General features: G+C 45.7%; 1 protein-coding gene across 5 annotated transcripts in view; it reads right to left on the reverse strand.

The window, feature by feature from the left end:
• RPH3AL (rabphilin 3A like (without C2 domains)) overlaps positions 1 to 25,632 on the reverse strand; it is a 142,222-nt gene that overhangs the window by 92,016 nt on the left and 24,574 nt on the right. The window contains exon 1 of one of the 5 annotated variants that reach the window (XM_064495839.1): positions 7,588 to 7,702. The exons of the other annotated variants lie outside the window; for them this stretch is intronic. The gene's annotated coding sequence lies outside the window, so the exon portion shown is untranslated. Of the gene's footprint in view, positions 1 to 7,587; positions 7,703 to 25,632 lie in introns of those variants that run through there. 5 annotated transcript variants of the gene reach the window in all.

Raw genomic sequence — 25,632 nt, forward strand, 5'->3', positions numbered from 1 at the left:
TGGCCTCATAGGATGGTGCACAGTCGAGGAACATCCTGTCCTTGCCCAGATCAGCAGCTGAGGGCCACCTGGGAAAGGTGAGAGGGGATTCAGGGTGACTGTGGGGCTCCCCCACTTCTTGACATGGACTCAAGGCTGAAGGGAGCAGGAGTTAGTGGAGGAAGGGGTGAGAATGTCTGCCAAAGTCTTCGCTTATTTCTGAGACAAAGGATGATCCACACAAGGAAAGAGAGGATGTAATCTAGAATTCTACCAACGTGGCCCTCTTGATGTCAGACAATTTATATGACTTCTGTTTGTTGGAAACAATTTCATGTGTATTATGTCTCTACTTTAAGATGGTGTGGGTTAAATACTAGATGACATATTTAATGCAACAACTTTCCAATCTGCTTAGTAACTTGTTTTCATTAGTTTTGCTTAAACAGTGAGTAGGGTCACGCAAGACCCTTTATCTCCCCCCATTAACCTGGTTAATGAAGACCATTCTGTCTCATAACCACTGTCTAGGTTATTAATGTCTTCTCCTTGTGGAGAATTTATAGCGTGCTCACTGACCCACCAGCCAGAAACGACGCTGACCCGTGTTGCAGGCAAGGGAAACAGAAGTGTAGTAAAATGTTAATAGCAGAACCCAAAGGGGTGGGCATAAAGGTGTACACTGCAAAATGCTTTCAACCCTGCCTTAAAGTTTAAATTTTTCATACTAAATTATTGTTTAAAAAAAGTAAAATCACAAATGAGTATTTTGGGCATTCAAACCGTAAACCCAGATTGCCAGCCTCAGTGGGAGAATGTTCCCAGGAGGCCCCGTTTGCAGAATAACACACCCACGCCTGTTCCTTTTCCCCACAGGCGTCCACAGGCGACTGGGCTGTCCGAGGGAGGAGGAAGCAGTGGGGCTTCCCTGCCACGGCCAAGGCTGGGGGCCTGTGGAGACAGTCTCCACATAAATGCATTCAGCTCCCTGGGTTCAGACTGAGTCAGGGAATGGACAGCAGTCAACATTTTTATTAGCTCCAAACGAATTTGGCAACAGATGCCTGGGCTGACTAAAAGGCCCCAACCTGGTCACATACCCCAGGTGGCCCTGCCAAAGGCTGATGAATTCTCTTCTTCTGCCAGATAATAAAGGGCACTGGTTCATTCTGAGTCTGTTCTTTGGGTCAGGCCTCTGGGATCTGCATTCTGGCTGTGTGAATGACTAGCTCAGTGACTAAGCCTTAGGCCGCTTCCTTCATTTCTCTAAGCCTTGGTTGCCTCACCTGTAAAATGAGTAGCTGTCTCCTGGCTTGTTGGGAAGAACAAATTAGATCAGTGGTTCTGAATCAGGGTATTTTTTGTTCCCCAGGAGACACCTGGCAATGTCTGGAGACATCTGGAGGGCAGGGGTGCCACTGGCTACAACTCAGTGGGTAGAGGCCCAGAAGCTGCTAAATATCATACAATGCACAGCAGAGCCTCCCACAATATAAAGTTATTCAGCTGAAAATGTCCCAGTGGCAAGTGTAAAAAACCCTGATTTAAGTGGCGCATGTAACCAATCTAGCATAGGACCAGTAACACTGTGCACTCTCAGTGCAGGATTGCCTCATCATCACCACCACCATCATCACCATCATTGTCACCATCACCACATCACCATCACTGTCATCATCACTGTCATCATGTTATCATCACCATCATCACATCATCATCATCGCCATCATCATCACTATCACCATCATCGTCACCACCACCATCATCATCACCATGTTATCATTATCATCATCACCACCAGCGTCACCATCATCATCACCATTACCATCATCACATCATCATCATCATCATCAATATTATTAGCCTGGAATTCCTGGTACCCAGAAGAGCACAGGCAGGGAGCATCAATGAACACTGCTGTACTAAACTGAATAAACAGGTCATTCCTTTGGGTTAAGGAATGCCCTCTTCCAAAATGTCCCTTCAAGTCTTCAAGCTCACCTGAGGGAACTGAAGCAGCGCGAGGCAGGAGGTGGGAGGCAGGGGAGGGGAGTGGGAGCGGGGGTGCCTTGGTGGAAAGGATCTGAGCAGATGAAGATGATACCAGCTAACATCCTTATTCAACACTGAACATGAGGTCTGTTATAAGCATTTCACATGTATTAATTCATTCACTCTCTCAATGACCAAGGAGGTCCGTACATAATATCCTATCTCCCCGCTACCCACCCACTCACTGTGATCATACCCATTGAACTGCTGCTTCCCTGGCCAGAGGGCAGCAGGGGACACGCTGGTGAGGCCAACTCAGAAACCAACCCACAGGCCCATCTCTAAAGGAGCCAGGAGCCGGCCAGTCTGGAGCCACTGCAGGGAGGATCCCATCAGCCCAGGCACTTTCCAGTCTCTGACTTTCCCGCCTCTCTGACTTTGCCTCACTGCCACCGGCAGGAACTCCCTCACACAAAACGGGCCTAGGGTTCATCCTCAGAGAAGTCAGAAGAGGGAGCAGCTGGGGTGTCTACACACATAGCCAGGCTTGGAGAAACAGCAGTCCAGGGGACACGGCGGGAAGAAGGGGTGACCAAGAAGAGGAGAGTGAATGAGTACGGGGCTCCCGACAAGGGAGTGAGAGGAGGCTGGGGAAGGGGGTACTGCCAGGGCTCCCCACATGCACGTGCACCCCAACCTTGCACTGTAAGCACAAATGGGATTCTAGTGGGTTCTGGGGTCTCAAAGACCAGGATGCAAGGGAAACACAAAATGTCACACGGGAGAAGCGAAAAGTACGTCTGCTGACTATCCACAAGAAGAACCACCACTTACTGAGCGCTTACTGCTTGCCAAGCTCGGTGCCAAGTGCTTTACAGTCCCATCTCCTCTATTTTTCACAGCAGGTTTTTTTTTTTTTTTTAAAGAATCATTCATATTTATTACCCAAGCTGGATATAACAACAATGAAACGTAGGTGGAAAATACATATAAATCCTATCCTAAACACGACACAAAAGTTCCTCCTTTGCAAAAATACACATGGGCACTATTGTGTTCTATGAGACGGGAATTGACCTTGATCACAGAAGGTTTTAGCAGCTCCATTTTACAGGTAGCAAACAAGCTCAGAGAAGTGAATGATGCACACAAAGGCACAGTTAGTTAGGGACAAAGCCTAGGATCTGAACTCCAGGCTCAAGCTCTAAATCTCAAGGGTATCCCAACTTCTTGACATCAAACAGAACTTGTGTGTTTGGGGCCTATTCCTCTCCCAATCACCCCCAAACACACACACAATCTTTCCTTATCCACACAATCTTTCCTTATCCTTTCAGGCAAGTCAGAGACAATGAATAAGATTCTAAATAGGGAAAACACAATTTTTTTTTTCAAAAATAAAACAACCTAGTTAAAAAATGGACAGAAGATCTGAACAGATATCTCACACATACAGATGGCAAATAAGCATAAAGATGCTCAATATCATATGTCATTAAGGAATTGCAAATCAAGAGAACAATGAGATACCACTACACACCTATCAGAATGGCCAAAATCCAGAACACTGACAACACCAAATGCTGACAAGGATGCAGAGCAACAGGAGCTCTCGTTCATTGCAAAACGGTCCGGGTACTTTGGAAGACCGTATCTTACCAAACTAACTATACTTTTACCCTATGATCCAGCAATTACATTCCTTGGTATTTACCCAAAGACTTGAAAACCTACATTCACACACACACACAAAGTGGCACACTGACATTTATACCAGTTGTATTCATTATTGCCAAAACCTAGAAGCAATGAAGATGTCCCTCAATAGGTGAATGGATAAATAAACTGGTATATCCAGACAATGGAATAAAATTCAGCAATAAAAAATGAGCTATCAAAAAAAAAAAAAAAAGAGCTATCAAACCATGAAAAGACATGGAGGAAACTTAAATGCATATTGGTAAGTGAAAGAGGCCAACTGAAAGGCTACATACCATACGGCATTCTGAAAAAGGCAAAACTCTGGCAGCAGTAAAGAGATCAGAAGTTTGGGGAGAGAGAAGGAAGGATGAATAGGTGGGGGACGGGATTTTGAGGGCAGTGAAACTACTGTTCCGTATGATACTGTAATGGTGGATACATGTCATTATACATTTATCAGAATCCATAAAATATACCACCAAGAGTGACCTCTAATGTAAACTACAGACTTCAGTTAATAACGTCTCACTATCGCCTCATCACTTGTAACAAATGTACCACATCAGTGCAAGATGTTAACAATGGGAAACTAGGGGAGGTAAGGGGGCATCTGGGAACTCTGTACGTTTCACTCAATTTTTTTTTCTGTAAACTTAAACTGTTTTTAAACTGAAACTGTTTTGAAGGAAAGTCAAATGCTACCAGTGCAATGGAAAAATTTTTTTAATTTCCTTCTACAGAGGAAAATACTACTCTAATCTTCATCTATGGGAAAGAGTCTTGTGATACTACAAATACTATTAAAGTTAGATTTGTATAATGTGTCCTACCTTCAACATGTTTTTGTGCCAGTTAACAATTTGATCTCACCATCCCTGACGGCAAAGGAGGCCAGTGCATCCTGTTCATGTCTTTATTCCAGAGTGTCTTCTCTCTCCTCCCTACACAGCCCACACGGGGGACACAGCCTAGTGCTGAAGACGGAAAGGTCGACAAATACTAGCTCCCAATTCTTTTTCTTCATTGCGTGTATCACAATTTGAATGTGTGCATTTATTTCTTTGCTTACTTATTAATCTCTGTAAAGTCCACAGGGAGAGGGGCCACCTCTGTTTTGTTCACTGTGAATACCCAGCGCAGACTGTACATGAGTGGGATGGATCCTGAATGAATCAGACAATGGCTCTGATACAGGCCAGGACTATGCAAAGAACCGTGAGAGCAAAGGGCAGACTGGAGATTTCTCTCTGTGGCAATCCCAGAGGGCTTCCAAGTGGAGGAGGGTCTGATAAAGCGCTGAAAGGGAAAAGTAGGGCCTTGGCAGGCTTTAGGCAAGCATTCCAGGTAGAGAGTTGTCCTGGAAGAACTGCCAGAAATGAAGAAGCCTCTGTGAATCTTAGAGCTGGACAGTAACTCAAAAGACGGCTGGTTGGCGTCACAGGCAGTTAGGACCCAGCTCTCAGGCACCAGCTTAGGGGCCTCCTGGGAGCCCGTGAAAACAGCGAAGTGCACCTTTATTCTCAAGCTTTCACCTAAGTAAGACTAGTGACAGGGGAAAGCGAACACAGATCCCCTTCCTTACTATACACACATCCCCCGACATCCAGGTCAGACCAGACATAGCCAGCCCGAGGGCAAAATGTCTCCGAGGTCAAATTTTCCCATTCTATGTCATATGCACTATTTCAAAATTAAAACAATGGTTCTCCCCCACCCTAAGTGACTAGGCAGGATTGCATAAACTCCAGTTCTCGCCACACTAGCAGTAAGAGCAGCTAACACTTACACAGCACCTTAGCTAGAGCATAACTCATGTAATTCCCACGGCAACACTGTTGCGTGCTCAGCACCCCTTTTACAGACACACCCACCACGCTGCAAGGAGCAACCCCACACTAGACAGGGGAGGGCAGACGGTGAGTTATTTCTCTCAGGTATATATCTGGTCCGCATTCTCACTCCTACCAACAATACCAGTGTGTGAGTTTGGAACCAGGCTCTGCAGTCAATCGACTGTGTCATTTGGGACTGGTTAAATTTCCCCACACCCTGTTCCGTCCTTTGTACAATGCAAGTAATAATACCTTCCCCAGCAGGCTTTGTTCAGGGTGAACTCTGACAACAGAATGAAAGTTACAAACACAGTGCCTGGCACATAGTAGACCCTCAAAGGAAAAGAAAAAACAAAAACAACCCTGTTTTTTAAACCAAGGCTGTCTCTGAATTCCTGGTGAATTTTTCTGCACTAGAAGGAAGAAATGAGAGAGTTAAACAAAAAAAAAATCTGTGACCCAGATGATGGCAGGCCTGGTTGATGAATGAAATCTTGGCCTGGGGCTCTCGGCCAGACTGCCTGGGCCAAACTCTAGGACAGGAAACTGCGAGCTTCCTCCTCCTGCAGGAATCAGCTCTCTGACCCAGAGAGGAGCTTCCTGCAGCCGACCTCACCCACATCCCCCAGAACATTCCACACTTAGCCAGGAGACCAGGAACCTCCCTTCCAGGCCTCCGCACAGAGAGACCTAGAATTGGCTCGTCCACCCCAGACCTGCCTTTCTCCAATGTCTCCACGCTGTCGGCCAGAGACGGCAGGAGATGGGCCGGGTGGCTGGGCTGCTGGTCCTCAGCCTTGGCCTGAGTTTGGCCTCTTATGCTCTCTTTCCTAGGCCCCGGGCTGGTCATCCTCCCTCCAGCCCTGGTATCCACTACAAATAAGTAAGTCTCTTTAAGGACAATCATGAACCACTCCCCCACTACAGCACCTTCAATGGCTCCCACTGCACCTTGAATTAAGTTTGGAGTCCGTACCCTGGGATTTGAGATCCTCCACAATATAGTCCAGACCCACCCTACAGGACTCACACGTCCCAGCTATAATGGATTCTACCAAGATTTGCACACACACACCTCTGGACCGGCCAGTACAGATCACGATCTCCCATCTCCACCTGGCTGGATCCTACTCCTCCCCAACCCCAGTTGACTCTTCCGTGAGCCCTTTCCTTTCAGAGCCTCTGAATTTCTCCAGCACGCTATTCCCAAACCTCAGGCATTCCCATGACACCTGCCATCCATACTATTCTTAATATTCTCCTTTAAATAAACTCACCCTTTAACCTAAAGTTATTTTCGAAGGAAACTTAGTATCACCACCATTAATAGAAAACCATATCATCTGCTATAAACAGAAGGGAACTTTTTAAAAAGTTTTGTTCTAATGCACATGAAAATAACTACTTAATCCTTAAAACGTTTTAAACACTCATCTGTGTAGAATACTTAATATTACTGTATAATATATTTAAAATTCTCTCACACACTAAGAAACAATGCCTATGCATTTCTTTACTTTTGCCTCCTTCTGGCCCTTGGTTTTTTCTGGTCCTGTCTCATAAACCATCTGGGGACTTGTGAGTCTTATGCACATTGACCCCAAACATCACCTGGGGGGCTGTGTCCCCTCTTCCAGTATTACACAAAGCATGATGTACAATAAAAACATTTAATGGACAGAATGTTCCAATTTGGTCAGTTGTAATAACATGGTCCCATTCTCCACCTGACCCTGGGCCCACCTGCTACCCAAGTTTCTCCCAAAACACACATCCCCTTTGCCTGCCACTCCTAAATCAACCCCTGTCCCCTGGGGTCTCTCAGAGGACAGGACACAAAGTGCAGCAACTGTCAGGGAGGTGATGGGAGACTCCCGGCTCTTCTCCTAGCCCTGCTGCCTCTTCCTGGGAAGAGCAGGCCCTGGGGTAACCCGGAAAAAGCAAGTCAACCATTAACGACACTCTCCCAGCACAGACACGCCCTTCCCAGGACTTAGCAAAGTTCTGGGAAAAGCCCCGGCTCCAGAAAATACAAAAAGTCATCTTCCTGTCCCCTCGTTGTCGGAGACCCCAAAACACCTACCAGAAACCTAGGGGGCTTCGCCGGGGGCCTGGCCCTACTGGCGTCCCAGGCAGAGGAGGTCAGGCTCTGGCCCGCCCACCACGCGTTGTCAGGGACGACCCTGATGAAGATCTGAATCACTCCGACTTAAGTCAATAAGTGGCAGCTGCAGGAAGGCCCAGCTGCAACCAAACCAAGGCCTGGATTCTCCTGGGTTGGACGGCAGCCCAGCTTGAGCCCGCCCAGACCAATCTGAGGTCCCTGACGACAGTTTTCTAAACCTGAACAGGTGAAGGACAATTTCTATTAGAGGGAGGCCTCGTTTGGGAACATTTGCATCCTTTTTGGTGGTGGGGTTTTTTTTTTAAAGTCTGGCCACTTTTACAAATTTCAAGGATCTTATTGTTTAAAAAGGGCACATTTTATGGGAAGGTACCTGAAATACTCATTCCTGGCAGCACTCATCCACAGGACGTCAGCCTCTCATAACTTCCTGAAACTTCTGCAGCTGGGGGTGGGACATGCATCTGGGTGTGGCTCCCCAGCTCACTTGACCAATGCCGTAAATGGAGCAGCCTCCCACGTGCAGCTCAGGAGGACGAGGGTCGTGAAGGGAGGCCTTGCGTGGCTGGGGAGCGCTACACCCTGATGCCTGCCCGCGGGGTCAAGGAGGATCTCCTTATCGACCTTTTCAGAGTCTGAACAAGGTCATGATAGGAAAAATGGCATGGTGGGAAGAAAAACACCACATCTAGCGGTTATCCCCCATGGGGAACAAAAGCAGGTGCTAATAAAAGGGATGGTTGGAGAGAATCATGCAGAGGTTCTCAAACTGGGTTCCACTGAGTCCTCGGGGGTACCATGTATCTCTTTGGGGCTGCTGATCTGGAATAGGTTGGGAAGACGGATGAAGGGGGCGTATTCCAACCTAGCCCAGGGCAACTCTGCTCTTGTCAGCTTCATATATTGGATTTTCAGGGAAGATAGCTGTTGAAGAAAAGGTTCTGTAGCTAAAAATGTTGCGAAGTGCTACTGTGTGCTGCCAGTTGTATCACACAGCAGAATATGATGTAAGTCTCTCTGAGTTTGTGGAAAGCAGTCGCCACATACCCAGGTGTGCCAGGAACCAGCTGGTCCTTCACTCTGACTTTAGGAGAAGCGACGGAGGAGAGGATCCCCCCTGCCAGGTCCAGCCTGGCCACCCTGCCCTTCCCCTGGCAGGGCCACAGGATAGAAACTGCAGGTGACACCAAAATCAGGCCAAGCCTTGGGGCAAGTCAAGCATACAGAAAAGAGACTCAAACCTCAGCAGGGATGGGGGCCAAATGCAGACATCAGAGCCAGATTTGTGGATCCAGGGACCAGAGCCCAAAGAGATGTGAAAAGTGGTGTCAGAGCCTGGAGACAACCTCTGGGACAGACATGGTGATGAGAGGTTGGTTTCCACATGCTCCCAGCAGCTTGCTGCACAGAAAGGCCGGCTCAGTTTGAAGGTCCAGGATGGACCAGACCCGAGGACATGAAGACGTCTGAGTGTACAACCTCTGCTCGACGGAGGACAGCAGGCATGCTGCCTCCCTGCCACGTGGGTGGTGCCCTGAAAACTTCCTTCAGCCTCTAGATGGCTGTGCACCCAGGGCCTCTGCTGGCCTTCCACAATGGAAGTACATTTGTCTGCCCAGCACTCCTCTCTTTAAGAATGACTTCCTCCCCAGGGCCAAGGAAATCATGCTCAGTTCTTCTAGGTGGGAGAAACGGGCCCCTCCCTCTTCCTCAGGGTGATTATGGCTGGGGCCCGCCAATTAGAATATCCCCACCCTCTGGGCACAGTGACTGGCTCAGGGCTGGCATGTGACCCAGGCCTAGACATACAGAGTCTTCCTTGGGCTGTCACCAGAGTTACTAAGACAGACCCTCTTTCTCTGTGACAGCAAGCTCTAAGAACAGCATTGGCCTGGGATGGCTAATGGCCCTCTTGTGGCCGCTTGGAAACAGCCTGAGAATAAAGCCAAGCAGAGCTGAGAGATGGAGGGAGATAACCCTGATGGTGTTGTCAGCTGCTGGATCCAGCCATGCCTGAACCATTCTTGTGATTCCCAACTTGTCAGGTCTACAGAGTCCCCTTTTTGCTTCAGCTAGTTTAAGTTGGGTCTTTGTCATTTGCAGTCGAGTGTCCTGAGTAAGTCACCTATCCAGGAGCAGGAAGGAATAAGAATGCACCGCACTAACTACCCTGAGTGAGCCTCTTACAAACGTCTTAACAGAAATGACAGGAGCATTGAGAGTGAGCTGCTCCTGTGCTGACTTGCCCCTCTGGAGTTTGTGCCAGCAGCTGTCTGGCCCGAGATGCCAAGGCAGGAGCCGCTTTCCTCTGAAGCCCCAATGCTCATTCCTAGGGCTATTTTGCTCCTGTGTGGCAGTCTCATGGTCCAGAGGGAGCCCTCCACTGCGGGCTTCTTCCACGGCCCCTGGATAGTGCGGCAGCCTCTCCTGTCTCAGCACCCACCCAGACCGCTGCAGGAAGTTTCCCCACGTGTTCACACTCCCAGGGACGCATAAAGGCTCATCTCCCAGGTTCCACATTCCGGCTCCACTGTCCACCCCTGACCGCCCAGCTCTGGCTAGTCTTCCGGGTTAGCACAACCAGAATGAACGTGGAAAGGAGGCCTTGCATGCCGCCTCAAGAACCTTCCACGCTAATATGTGAGGAGCGTGTGCATCCATTAGCATCTCTCCACCCAGTGTCATCCTAGGATCCAGGAATCACAAGCAACGAGGCCCCATTGCCGCTGCATCTCCAGTCAGAAACCTCACTGAGGGTGTCTGAATGTGGAAGTAGGTGCCAAACTGCTTAGCAAATCCATGTGTGAGGTTTGCAAGAAGGAGGCCAAAAAGGATCAACTGAATGACTCATGTGAAATGGAGTAATTTGATAATTAATATAAATAGAAAATAAAAGTTCCCTAGATATGTGACTGAAAAAACACCTTAAAGAGCTCAGGAGGAAAGAAGTTAGGAAAATCAATCTCTATCTGGAAGATCAAAGACTATGCTCAAGATTCTATGCTACGAATATGATCCATACACATTTGACTTTAAAATTAGAAATGTGTTGGCAACAGTGTAATTGGGTGAACTAGCTACTCGGAGCGCCAGAGAGAGCTGGGCCAGGCTAGGGGGAGGGGAGCAGCATGGCTGGGGCTGGCCTGGGGTCCTGGGGCCAGAGCCTGCCCAAAGGGGGTCCCCAAGGGTCGTCAGGCATGGGAGAGGAAGGATGTAAACCAAGTCCCGGGAGCAAAGGCTGTGCATTCCCCCCAGGCACTGCCTTGATCTTCCTCCAGCCCCCAGGCCTCCCTGATCTCTGTGGCTCTCCTCCAGCCTGCCTCTCCTGCCTGGGGCCCTTCCTTCCCCATCCCTGCTCCGCTCACAAATCTGCTGTCTCCCCCTCTGCTGCCCAAATCAAGCCTGTGGGCAAAGCTCCAGCAGCTGGCTCAGACCCACGTTCCCTGGTGTCGCTGCTCCTGCTCCCCAGCTCTGCCCCAGGAGCACCCTACAGTCACTCTGGCTCTGCTCTCCTCCAGCCCTGCCTCCCTGCTCGGCTCCTGCTCATCCTTCCAGACCCAGCACAGGGTCCTGCTCACCCTGAAGCCTTCCTTGCTCTCCCCTTCCCTCTGGAAGAAGCCTTTCCTCCTCTGAAGTCCCTTAGCTCCTCGCCTGTCCCCTCCCTGCAGCACAGAGCACTTGCCACCTTATGTGATATTTATGTTCTATCGTCCACTTCATCTTCGTGCCCTCTTTATTCTTTCATTCCTTCCTTCCTTCATTCCACAAATATGTATTGAGCACCTACCACGTGCTGGACCCTGTGCTCACACTGGGGATACCATGAACAAGACCAACGGTGTCCCTGCCACCTTGAGACTCATGTCTTGGCGGGGGGAACACTAAACAAATAAACAGAACTAAACACATCTGTACACACAGTGATACAGGCCATGGGAGAAAGGTGTAGGTGATGTGATTTGTGAGCTCTGATGCAGAGGAGTCAGGAAGTCGTCTCTGAGGAAGTGATGTTGAACTGGGATGAGGGAGTGAGGACAGTGGGTCAGGCACTCTTTCTAGGCACATGGTAGGCATTTGCTAAATATCTGCGGAACAAGTAAGCAACTGTGATGAGTCAGAAATTCCTAGTGTGTCCCCTCAGTCCCTCCAAACACACAGAGCATGTGCCATCACCCTGATGGGTCCCTCCAGCTGTCCAGGTTTTACAGTGAACACACCTCCAATGGACAACAGGACAACAGGACATGGTATCCACTCATGCCACCCCTGCAGAGGTGCTGGCCCTGACTTCGTGTGGCTCTCCACTCAGCATTCCCTCATGACTCCCGACACCACCATTACTCCAAGAGCTGGAATGGCAAGCGGGTTTCGTCCTGCATCCTGACCCAACATCACTGGTAACGGCTGCCTGGACCACCATGCTAGAAGGCTGGAAGGCTCTCTCTGGCCTCAGTGGGAAAGAGCTGTGATTGATTAGTGATGTCTGTCATGGGAGGAGGGACAGAGAACAGTGGTTCACATGCCACGTACTTCCCTCGCCGCTCAGTCTTGTAGATGACCACCCAGGTAAGAAATTTCCTTCAGATCTAATTGCCTGGAAAAGCACTCAGCATCTGGTCTCCTGCTCCTTATGGACCCCATGAACCGTGTAAATCATACATTTTTTTCCTGCTTTGACCACTCATTAGCTCAAAGCTAAATCTGTGGTTCACATACAGTAAACTGTACCGCTCTATGGCCTGAATATATATCCTAACTGTCTCCCTGGCTGTGACCTTCCAGTTAATCTACGTTTTTCCTGGTCTTAATTCTTATGGGTTTCTATCTAATGACACACACACACACACACACACACACACAAGCATATTAAAAAAAAATGTATGCAGAGCTCTGACATTAAGTATCTACTTTATCTTTTCATTATAAATACGTATTTCTATTTTTCTTGTATATCCAACATACACAGAGAAATATATGTTCTTGTTAGTATGTCAATTCCTTTATAGAACAAGATGGAGGAATAAATGGAGAGATGGATGGATGACAGACAGGAAAACCGGGAAGAATAAGCTACAGTCCGTGCCTGAGAGAATTCAGAAGATCATTACACTCTGCCATGAACAGTCTGGGGTCTGAGATCAGAAGGCAGGCTTTTAGTCCCAGCTCTGACCAGCTATGTGATGGTGAAAGGGAAAAAATTACTCACACACCCTCTCCATCCCACACCCAGGCAACCTGAGGTTTATCAACTATTAAATGCATATAAAACAATCTGCCCTACTTCCTTCACTAGGTTATAACAGACATGAAACGGAGGGGCTCATGCTTGCTAATCAGAGGGAAGGCACGTGCACATCACCAGCATCATTATTAGTATTAGAAACATTCCAGGCAACCAGTACATGGCTGTGAATAAGAAGATGCCAAACCGCACAGCCTCCTATAAATGCTGCAGGAATTGAAAGAGACATGAGCCTTCGGAACCCACATCTGCATGCAGTGTCCTTCCCTGTCTCCCCCTCTGATGTCTGAGAGAGCGCCTGACTGAAGGTCTTCAATGCCCTGCTTCTCACAACAAAAGAAAAAGCCCCATCCAGGATCAATCTCCTCCTCAGCACTGGAAACAGTGCCCCGGGTGTGAAAGGCCTGGGGCTCCCAGCACCCCCCGGCTCTCTCCTGACCACAGCATCCCCTGCAGAAAGGACGGCTGCAGGCCAGCTAAAAGGATTGAGCTGAGGCTGGAAAAGGTGGGGCTGGGGCGATGACTGGCAGCTGACCCTCACACCTGCCTTCCACTGGACTTCACAGACATTTCCTGTCCCCTCCGGTCCCCAATCAGAGGCCCATTTATTCCACAGTCACCAGGGTTTCCAGGCGCCTGAATCAGCTCCACTGAGTTTCAAACAGCAGATGAAAATGAGACAATGACAATAATGGAGGCCCTTTCAACAAGCTTTTCAGCAGGGCATGGGCTCGGCCTTGCTCTTCTGGGGGAACTGACAGAATGCACAAAGGTAGCAAGGCTAATGCTGAATTCTGGAATGTTCCCTGCCCAGTCAAGGGCTGAAAGTGATGGCCCAAAGAGGAAGGCAGAGGGACAGGCAGAGGGCTGTGTTTACAAACCAGTTTCAGTGACAAAATAAGGTCTTGTGTATCTAATCACTAGGGACAGGCATCCCAGGCGGTGAGTTCTTCAAAGTGGGGGTGGAGGGACCCTTGACACAGGGTCACTTGGCATCCTATCGGATGTCCCTTCCTGTCCCTGGCCTTACTGTAGCTGCCCAGCTGCCTCTGGGGTGGGCTCCAGAAGCCCCGAATTTACACTGGGTCCAGACCCTCAGGCCCAGCTGACTCCTCCAGAGGTGCACTCAGCCTGAGCCGGTGTACCGAGGTCCCCCCCTTGAGAATCTGGGAAATGGGCTAAGAGATTGAAGTCTCAATTTAACTGCTCTCTGAAATAAAAAGATGCAAACTTAGGAGCTGATGCAGGGGCCATTTTCCCCAGGTGGAAGTGCCCGGTAGGAGAAGGGTGGCCTGCAGTGAGAAAGGAGAGCAGAGGCGAGATAGAGGCTGAGCAAACACGAGGCAGCGGGAGGGCTCCTGGGTTTCCCTCTGGTCCATGCGCTTGATTCAGCCGTTCCAGGGGCCTGGGCTTCTGTGAGATACTCCAGTGTCCTGGCAATAAATCCTCATTTTGTTTAATGTCTACTGTTTGCAACGAGGCTAGCCCTAATTAGCCACCAGTCCTAGTTAGCCTGATTAACATGATGTCCACTTCACCTCCGCCACTCTCCGGGCTGATTAAGAACACTTGTGGGGATGTAAATTAGTGGCCGGCGGAGAGCAGAGGTGGCGGTGCCAGAGGGACTCAGGTCTGGCTCCATCTAGTGGGATGACCTTGAACAATAACCTCCCTGTCACGCAGGTTCATCTCACCTGGGCTACTGGAGATGCCTCCCCAATCCCACTCCTGGCCCTCTCCAATCTGGTCTTCTCACAGTCACACTGAGCTCTTCAAATCCTCCAGGAGCTTTCTACTGCTCTAATGATAAAACCAAAGGCTTCCCACCCCACCCCACCCAGCCCACCTGGGGCCTCTCTGTATTTCCCTTAACGCACCACACTCTTTCCCCTCCGGGCCTGCAGACAACCAGATGCTCCTGCTGGGGGAATGCTTCCCTTAGCTCTGCCCCTCCCCAACCCCTTATACCTAGTTACCTCTGTTTTGACTTTTTTTTTTTTTTAATTAACACTGGTATTGAGATTTAATTTATGTATCATAAAACTGACCCTATGAAAATGTACAATTCAGTGGTTTCTGTTTATTCAGAGTTAGGCAACCATCACCACTATCTCATTCCAGAATATTTTCATCACCCCAAAAAGAAACTCTACCCATTAGCAGTCACTGCCCATTCCCCCGTCTCCCCAACTCCTGGAAACCACTAATCTACTTTCTGTCTTTATGGATTTGCCTATTCTGGACATTTCATATAAATAGAATCATACAATAGACGGTCTTTTCTAGTCTCTGTTTCATTTTTCTGTGCTCTAATCTTTATGAATTATTTCCTTCTGTTTGCTTGGGATTAAGTTTGCTCTTTTTCTAGTTTCTTCAGGTAGAAGAAGGCTACTGATTTGAAGTCTTTCTTCTTTTTTAATACAGGCATTTACAGCTATAAATTTCCTCCTAAGCACTGCTTCTGCAGCATGCTGTAAGTTTTGGTACGTTGTATTTTCCTTTTCATACATCTCAGAGTATTTTCTAATTTCTCTTATGACTTCTTCTTCGACTTATTGATATTTTAGGAACCTTTTAACCTTCCACATATTTGTGGATTTCCCAAATTTCCTTTTTGTTACTGATTTCTAATTTTGTTCCACTATAGTCAAAGAACACACTTTGTATGATTTCAATCCTTTTATATTTATTGAGGCTTGTTTTATGACTCCTGGAGAACACTTCGTGTGCACATGAGAAGGATGTGTATTCTGCTGTTGCTGGGTGGAGCGCTCTGTGGATAGCTGTTAGGTCTGCTTGGTTCACAGTGTTTTTCAGGTCTTCTATTTCCTTATTGTTCCTCTGACTACCTGTTCTGTCCATTATTGGAAGTGGAACCTTAAAGTCTCCAACTATTGTTATTTCTTCATTCACTTCTGTTACTTTGTGCTTTGTATATTTGGGGTTTCCTGTTGTTAAGTGCATACGTGTTTATAATTGGTATATATTCTTGATAGATCGACACTTTTATCATTACAAAATGTCCTTGTTTGTCTCTAGGAAATATTTTTGTCTTGAAGTCTATATTATCTGATATTAGAATGGCCACTTCACATTTCTTTTAGTTACTGTGCATGTGGTCTATCTTTCTCTATCCTTTTATTTCCCACCTGTGTGTATCTTTCAATCTAAAGCAGAGTTGGGTTTTCGAACTTGTTCTTTCAATTTCTGTCTTTTTATTGGAGTTTTTAGTCCATTTTCATTTAACTTAATCACTGATAAGACATGATTTATATCATTTTGCTATTTGTTTTCTATATAGTCTTATGTCTTGTTCCTATATTCTTTCATTACTGCCTTCTTTTGTGTTAAATAGGTATTTTCTAGCATACCATTTTAATTCTCTTACAACTAACATTTTAAAACTTAAAACAATCTAGTTCTGCTTAATGCCAACTTAATTTCAATATATACAAAACTTTGCTTTAATACAGCTCTGTTCCCTCCCCCTTGTTTTATGCCATTATTGCTATACAAATTACATCTTTATACATTATAAGCCTGTCAGCACGGTTTTATAATTATTACTTTATACAGATAGGAGAAGAAAAGAGTTAAAACAAAATACATTTATATCTTTAAAGGTGCTCCTTATTTCTTCATGTGAATTTGAGTCACTGTCCAGTGTCCTTTTGTTTCAGCCTGAAGTACTCTCTATAGTATTTCTTGTAGGGTAGGTCTTACAGCAACAAACTCAGGTTTTATTTATCTGGGACATCTTGATTTCTCCTTCATTCATAAAGGATGTTTTTTCTGGACATAGACTTCTTGGTTGATGGTCTTTTTGTCTCAGTACTTTGTTGTTCCGTTGCCTTCTGGCTTCCATGATTTCAGATAAGAAGTCAACTGTTAATCTTATTAAGGATCCTTTGCCTAACTAAGTCTTACTCTTCAGTTCTGAGCTCAACAATCTCTTCCTCCCTGGACTAGGTCGGGTCCTTTTGTACATGCCCCCCAGTGCTCTGTACTTGTCCTCTGTAGTGGTGATCACAACCGCAATTAAACAGTTAATGGTAGAAAGAGCTCTCTAGTTTGCTTCCATCACTAGAATGTAAGTTCCATAAGGCAAGGGCCAGGCTTGTTTTGTTCACCACTCTATCCTCAGAGACAATACAGTGCCAGTCATATTGTAGCCTTTCAAAAAATATTTACTCAATGAATGAAGGAAACTCATCCTAAAGTAGGCTGAATTATTGGTGTCAATTCTTCACTCTCTGTAACAGTATGAAATAGCCACACTCTGCCATGGCCTAAGAGTGGACAGTGTACTTCCCTGTCCCTTGGCTTGCAATGGGTTATATGATTTGTTTTGGCCAATGGGATGTCAGTGGATATGATATGGGCAGAGGCTTGAAATGGACTTGTGCAACTGAGCTTGCACTCTTGCATTCCTGCCTGTAACTGTGACACAAATGTGCCTTGGTGGTCAATGGTCCAAGTGGGATAAGAGACACAGGAAACAGACCTAAACCCAGCTCACAGCTTGAAGCCAACCATGTCCCACTGAGAGCAGCCTAGGTCAGCCAAAGCCCACCCAATCCACAGATACGTGAGGGAGGAATAAATATTTATTGCCATATGCCCGTAGGTTTGCGGGTGTTTTGTTACACAGCAATATTGACGTATAAATGACTGAGACATATGCCCTGACAAGTCTGAAGAGTGGCAGGATGTCCTGGGGAAGGTCTCACATCAGGTCCTTCACATGGCCCACAACTGGGTCCAGGCTGATTCTACAATCAAATCCACATCCCACTTACAGACTTACAGATTAAACTTTCCAGAATTCTATAATCCCACACCTAGGATAGTCATCTACCAGCCTCCTGAAGCAGCCCAAAGTGTATTAAGTACCTACACAGTGCCAGGTGCACAGTGGGTGCTTAATAAGAATTAGTCTTTGTCCTCCTCCACCTACCTTCTCACCAATTCCAGCACTGGAATAGCTGCAGTTTCTTCTCACAGCCAGAAGATCTTCACAGCCAGAATATCTGTTGTGAATCCTAACTTGTCCCAGGGGCAGACTTTTCTTACTGCCTCAACTGACCCTCCAGACTCGGGTAGAGAGGAGGGAACAGGGACATGGGTGGGCAGAGCATACATGCCTCCTTACACTGTAGCTCTGACTCAATGTAGGACCAAAAATTATATTTATTCATTGGAAACTTATTACTGCTTACTTTAAGGAGGAAGTTTAGGGGCTGAACACAGTAAAAAATAAACCATTTGAGGATCAAAGAGAACAGAGGCCCGGCAGAAAGCAGAAGGAGGAGGTGTCACTAGAAATCAGATGCAACACATCTGACTGAGATTTCCAGCAACTGTAGAAACAAGGCAAGCACGTGGGCTGCAGAATTCAATATAAAATGAAAGCAGCAGCCTTCAAGGCTGAGTGTGAGCCCCATTTGCAGGCAGCTCGGGGGCCAAAGGACACACATCAGGCCAAACTGGGGAGACCTCAATACTAACAATAATAACCACCATCCACGCACCAAGCACTGTTCCAAATGCTTTGTACACAGCTGTTCATTTAGTCCTCTGGACAATGAGACACATACTGTTATTACTTCCATTTTACAGATGAGGAAACTGGGGTCCACAGAGGCAAAACAACTTCTTAAGACCACAGGGTGAGCGAGTAGTAGAGCCAGGATGAAAGCCTACAAGTCTGAACCCAGAGTGGAGCCCTCAGCCACTTAGCAATTCAGCTTCTGCCTTGCTCGTGCTGGGCCCACCCACATCTGGAGACACTGAGCACTGGGCTTCTGGCCAACTCTCCTCCTTGTTGAGGCCTCATCCCCCGCACTTCTGAAGATCTGTCCTAAGGCTGCCCATTGCTGGCCTGGCCTGTGTGATGAGCCTCTGCAGAGGGCCCGACTCAATTCCCATCTGCCAACCTCTGGAGATGCACCTGACCTTCCTTCCCACTAAACCTACACTCTCACCACGTCCCTCATGCCAGCCAGCCCTCCCTGAATCTACTTCCAGCTCCTCCAACCTGCCTCAATCTGCTCCCCACCCCCATGCCTGTCCCAGATTCCCACACTGAGAGTCCACATTCTACATCTGTTGGCAGAGCCCCCCATTGAGAGTGAGGTCCAGTGAACATCCTCTAAGGCGATGGTCCCTGGAGTGCAAACCTTCAGCCCCTGACGAGCTGCTGTGTGAGCCTGTGCTCTGGATATCAAGTCAGCCCACGGTTGAGTCCTGGCTGCCCCATGGGCCTGTCCTCTCTGCCCTGACCTCAGAGTGACCTAGATGCAAAGTCTTAATTCTATAAAGGCATTTTAGAGTCCATACAGGACCTTCTCACTCCCAAGTTTCCCCTTTTGCTAAATTATGCCCCATCACCCTGTTGAAGGTGACCCAGTTCAACCCATGACACCCAAACCTGAAGTCTGGGGAAGCCTGAGGCCATCCCAGACCACAAGGCCCTTTTATGTGATGGAAGAGGAGATGCCCCTTCATGGAGAAAATTGCTGTCATAGACTGATGATGCTAAAACAAGATGTTTCATGTCCATTTGTGAGAAAATCACCATCATAAGCTGCAAATCGAAGCCCTCTTCCATGCAGTCCCCTCATATGGCCCTCAACCGGCAAAGATGACTTTGGCAGCCCACCACGTCCACAGCCACCTGCAGCAGCTCTGGCCAAGCAAGATACTCAAAGCCGCTAGTTACCTACTCCACGGAACCCTAGAGATGGGGGGATCGTGTGGCTAAGCACCACATCCATTTTCTACTGTGCTCAAGTTAGAAGTGCAAGGTCCTTACAAGCCCAGAAAATGGGAAAAAGGTCCTCGTGTCCAGGCAGGAGTCATCGGCCCTCCAGCAGTGGCTTCTGTGAATGAGGCCAACCACCAGCAGGATTAGAACTGGTGGGGAGAGAAGGTCACCGTGGGAACTGCCTCTCGAGAAAAGCAGAGGAAGGACACCTGGGAGACGTGGGCAGCTTGGTGGCTGCTCCAAGACACAGCCTGGATGGAGTGCTGCCATTTGGGGTTCAAAAGAATTTCACATTCATCTCTGACCTTTCCTGGGCGAACCTCACCCACGGCACCGTCCCTCTGATCAAATACCAGCCCAGATCCTGACATTAACAAGGACAAGCACTGACAACTCAGACCAGTTGAAATTGGGTCATTTCCTGTCACTAACCCGTGTGATTCGATGACAGTAAAGAAACCAGGAGAGAATTCATTTCCTATTTTACCTGTAAATGAGGCCCCACTTAGAGCAGAACAATTTCAATGTTGAGCCTTCTTAGGCAAAGGATTCCTGAGGGATGGCATGAAAGAACTTGGGGGTCTAGCCCTAGTGTTCTGATCGCCGCACCAGACGCCCCCTCACCTAACCTCTGCGCTCTACACCGAGGAGCAAGAGAAATGAACCTGGTTTCCAAAAATGAAGTCTGGAAAATAATACATACACCTACCTTTCACCTTCTAAATTAAGCTGGTGTTCTCCATTAACTTTCCACTGGGGACGGAGAGAAAATTATTTCAAAACTGGGAACTCAATTTAAAGTTAGGGATAAACAACAGCATATGTAAGATAAATGAAAATATGTGTTAACTAGAAGACTTACGGCCACTCCATTTATTATAGCCCCAAACTAAAAACAGCCCATGGCTCTATGGCTCTATTAATAGGTGAATGGAGGCACGGAGGGTGTAGCTCAGTGGTAGAGTGCATGCCTAGCATGCACAAGGTCCTGAGTTCAATCCCCAGTACTTCCATTAAATAAACAAACCTAATTTCTTCCCCCCACCAAAAGAAAAGAAAAAATTTTAAGAGGTGAATGGATAAGCAAATTATACATATTCATACAGTGAAATACTGCTCCACAATAAACAGGAAGCAGCTATTGATACAACATAACAACAGGAAAGAATCTCAAAACATATGTCAAGTCAGAGTGAAAGAAGACCTTGACAAAAGAGTGTATACCGTACGATTTCATTTATATGAACTTCCAGCACAGGCAAAACTGACCTGGGGGAAAAATCAGAATGGTTGATTCTGGGAGTGCAGGGAAGGGTCCTGCCTGGGAGGAGGCATGAGGGAACTTTCTGGAGTGATGGCCATGTTCTTTAACTGGATAGGGGTTTGGGTTGCACAGACATATGCGTTTATCTGACCTCTTTGGATGAAACACGGAAGATTTGTGCATTTCACCGTACACACATTTTACCACAAAACAAAAGAAACATAAACAAATATTGAAACCCAGTTAATGATAAGCTTGCTAAAGTATCTGACTGTTTTGTTCATCAAAAGATGCTATTAAGATAGTGAAAAAGCAAGCCACACACCGAGACAAGCATTTGCACCACATAATAAACAAAGGATTTGTATCAGAATGGGAATATGGGAAGATCTTTTATGAATCAGCAATAATCTAATAGGAAAAAAAATGGGTAAAGAAAAGTACGGGCGTGTAAATGAGTAAACACAAGTAGCCCATAAACATGTTCAACCTGAGCAGTAATCACCAAAACGCCAAGTTAAACCACCATGAGATACTGGTTCACACTTAGCACACTGGCAAAAACTGAAAGTGTGGATGGTACTAAATAATAGTGAGGGCGTAGAGGAATAATCATTCTGGTCCAGGGCTGGAGGAAAGACACACTGCTTCAGACTCCAGAGAACAAGGGAAGGTGAAGACACACAGACCCTATGACCTCACCATCCTGTTCCCAAGTACACATCCTAGAGAAACTCACACACAGAAAAGATGTTGGCAACAGTGAAGAAAAGCGGAAACAACCCAAATGCCCATCAACAAGTGGAGGGGATAAGTAAACTGAGTACCTTTACACAGAGCAGTAAAAAAAAGGAATGAACTATGGCTACATACTACAGGATGAATCTCAAGAACACACAGATGGACCTATTAAAAAACTGGAATACATTGTGACTGCATTTATAAAAGTTCAAAAGTATCTAACATTTAAAAAACATATTGTTTTCAAATATACGTATGTATATGCATGACTGGGACATTGACACATTGTAACTGATGGTACTTCAATTTAAAAAAACCAAACAAACATATTCTTTAAAGACATAAACCTACAGTGTAAGGCTGTAAAGAACAGCAGGTTAATGATGATAACAGAATTCAGGCTGGAGTATCCCCTGGGGATGAGGAGAGACGCAGATTCACCTAAGGAGAGACATAAAAGCAATTTCTAAAGGGCTGTTGATGCTCTAATTCTTCAGTTAGCGGGGCATATGTCTGCTTTTTTCTTCTTCTTTAAACTGTACATATATGTTTTATTTGCATTTATATATAGAGAGAGATTTCACAATAATTTTTTAAATTAAATACTTTCTTATATCCCAACAATACCCAATTATAAATAAGATCAGGGAGAAATGATCCCATTCTCTAGCAATAAAAAAACATGAAACACCTAGGAACAGTGGTAGAGTGCATGCTTAGCATGCAAAGTCCTGGGTTCATCCCCAGTACCTCCTCTAAAAATAAATAAATAAACTTGATTACCCACCCCCCAAAAAGACTCACTGATATAAAGGAAGGGTGAGAATAAAGAGAGAATGATGTATTTAGATTGTGCAAAAAAAAAAAAAAAAAAAAAAGGCACCTAGGAACAAACGTAACAAGAAATGTTCACAACCCCCATAAAGTAATCTAGGAAACTTTAGTGGATGTGATTAAAAAAAAAAAAAAAAAGAGGAAGGAAGACATGAATCAACATGGGACAGACCATAGTTCTAGGGAGAAAAATTCAATATTATTATCTTATAAATTTAATGTCACTCCAAATTAGATTCTAATGATATGTGTAGAAAAGCTATAAAATGATTATAAATTTCACCAAGAAGAATGAATAAGTAGGCATGCAGAACCAAAAAGATGTTGAGAAAGAATCTGCACTGCCAGGTGTTGTAAAGTCATAATAAAAAAAAAATGTGATAGAGGAAGGAAAAAAGATCGGTTAATGAAAAAAGAGAAACCTGGAAGCCCCTATAGGTTTTGCTCTACGATAAAGCCACCATTTAGAGTCAGTCGGGGGAAGGCAGAAGGAAACCTAGTGTCCAAGACCGAAATCTACTAACCCAGTAACACAGGTTACTGGACCTGGGAGGCTATGGGAGAAGGAGAGGGAGATTCTCATTGTTTGTCATTGTTTTTGATTGTAATGTACAGTTGACCCTTCAATAACATGGGGTCGGAAGGTCAGAGGCACCTGCCCTCGTGCAGTCAAAAATTTCTGTATAACTCTACCTTCGGCCTTCCATATCCATGGTGACACATCCTCGAATTCAGCCAGCCCCGGACTGTACAGTACTTATTTAATGACAAAAATCTGCATATAAGTGAACGCACACAGTTCAAACTCACGTTATTCAAGGGTCAACTGAATATTCAAAAAATAAAAATGAATTTTCAAATGTAGTTGGTAGGAAGAGGAATTGAACTAAAAGAATTGCTCAACAATTTGGAAAGAGATAAAATCAGAGTCTGACTTCATACTATAAAATAAAGTAAATTTTGGTAGGATTAGAGCTCAATGGAAAAGAGAGAGCTGAAAAGAAAAGCTGACACCAAATGAAGAACTAGAAGAAAATACAGGCGAATATTTATCTGAACTTGGGGTGGGGAAGACCTTTCAAACCCAAAAGCAAGGGAAGAAATCATACAATGAAAGGACTGATGGACTTAACCATGTGGGTTAGTCTTCTCGGGCCACCACAAGCAAATACCATCGACTGGGTGACTTAAACAACAGATACCTATTTCTCACAGTTCTGGAGGCTAGACGTTCAAGATCAAGGTGTCAGCCAGTTCAGTTCTCAGTGAGGGCTCACTTCCTGGCTTGTAGACAGCAGCCTTCTTGCTGTGTGTTCAGCTGGCCTTTCTTCATTGCATGGGGGGGATGGCAGGAAGGAGCTCTCTGGTATCTCTTCTTATAAAGGCACTAGTCTAATCAGGAGGGCCCCATCCTCGTGGCCTCACCTCACCCTAACTGCCTCCCAAACTCCCATCTCCAAATATCACCACACTGGAATTAGGGCTTTGACATAGGCATTTCAGGAGAACACAAATATTCAGTCCACAACACTACATAAACATTAGAAACTTCTCCAAGTTTAATAATAACAAGAAAAACAAACACTGGATTGAGAAAAAATTATATTACATATATCTCAGTTAATATTCCTGGGGTAAGAAAATGTTAAATAAAATGCAGGTTATAAAATAATCTCTATAGAGTGATCTCAACCTTTAAACATTAAACAGTGGTTATCTCTGGAGGTTGGGAATCGCAGATATTTATTTTCTTCTTTGTGCTTTTGTGTATTTTTGAAATTTTCCATAATGAATATGAATTACTTTTAAGATTCAAAAAAAAAATAAACCAATAAACGTCATGTTCAAGCAACATTAGGGACAATGGGTCCAGTTCTGCAAAACTTTAGGCAGATGGTTGACAAGACAGGTGCCCAGCACAGCCTGGACTGTGGTCCCTATCACCCTACAGACTCTACAAGGAAGCCCTAAAAGAGGCAAGTCCCTCTTCCCAGAGGAGGCAGGAATGAGGTCTTGTACCAGTGAAAACTCTGCCCCCTGCAAAAGGGCAGACTTACCTGAGATAGCACCAAAGAGACAGACCCAAAAGCAGAGTGACAAAGAGGCAGATCTCAGCTCAAAAGAGGAAAGAATTTCTACCTATATGAGCTGCCCCTAAATGCAAAACACCATACAATGAGCTTTGCTTCACACTCCATCCATGCCTCAGGGATGGACAGAGGAAGGCTTCTTGCATCAGGAAGAGGGTTAAATTAGACATTAATTTTTAATTATATAATTACTTTCCCTTTAAAAAATTTAAAACAGATTGTATACTGAAGATGAATGAATAATTTGAGGTATATAAATTATACATCAATCAAATTATTTTAAAAATTTAAAATGACAGAGAAGGCTAAATTTTTCTTTGATCATCCCCCTCCCCCAACACACATACAATCCTGGGTCCCCTCCCCCTTCCATGGAGAGAACAGCTATAAGTCTGGAATGCATTTTTCTAGACCTTTTTGTATGCTTTCACGTGTAGATGTGTGTTACAGGTATTTGTATTCACATGAAGTATGGGGGACTATGTGTATCCATTTCTATAAAAGTCATCATAATGTACTTAGCACTTAGAAACTTGTTTTCTTCACCTTATAATCTTAGAGATTCATCACTATTGTTACAGAAAGGTCTAACTAATTTTTTTTCAAAGCTGCAGAGTATGAATGTATGTATGTATATGCATGACTAGGACATTGCACTGTACATCAGAAATGGGCACTTTGTAACTGACTATACTTCAATTAAAAAAAACAAAACTGCAGTCTTCCCCATACGAAAATGTGAGTCAACAGACGGATCCTACCACCAGCAAACATTCAAACCGCGCATGCACCGTTTTTCACTGCTGACTACAAACTGTCACAAAGGCTGTCCCAGAACGTCCTCACCTCTGTACACATGCCACGGTTCCTTTAGGACAGATCCTGAGAGGTAGAATCCTATGATATAGGGCTTTTTACTTTAACAGGTCCTTCCAAATTGCTGTCCTTTCCAAGCCTCCGATCCCATGGGTTTAAAAACCTGATCACTGTGAAATGTCTTCTTGTCAGTTTCAGCTTTTGGCCAACCTGGCATGTTCTGCACCTTGGTTTTGTCCCATCGCTCTCC

Source organism: Camelus dromedarius, chromosome 16 (assembly GCF_036321535.1).
Source record: "Camelus dromedarius isolate mCamDro1 chromosome 16, mCamDro1.pat, whole genome shotgun sequence".
NCBI lineage: Eukaryota > Metazoa > Chordata > Mammalia > Artiodactyla > Camelidae > Camelus > Camelus dromedarius.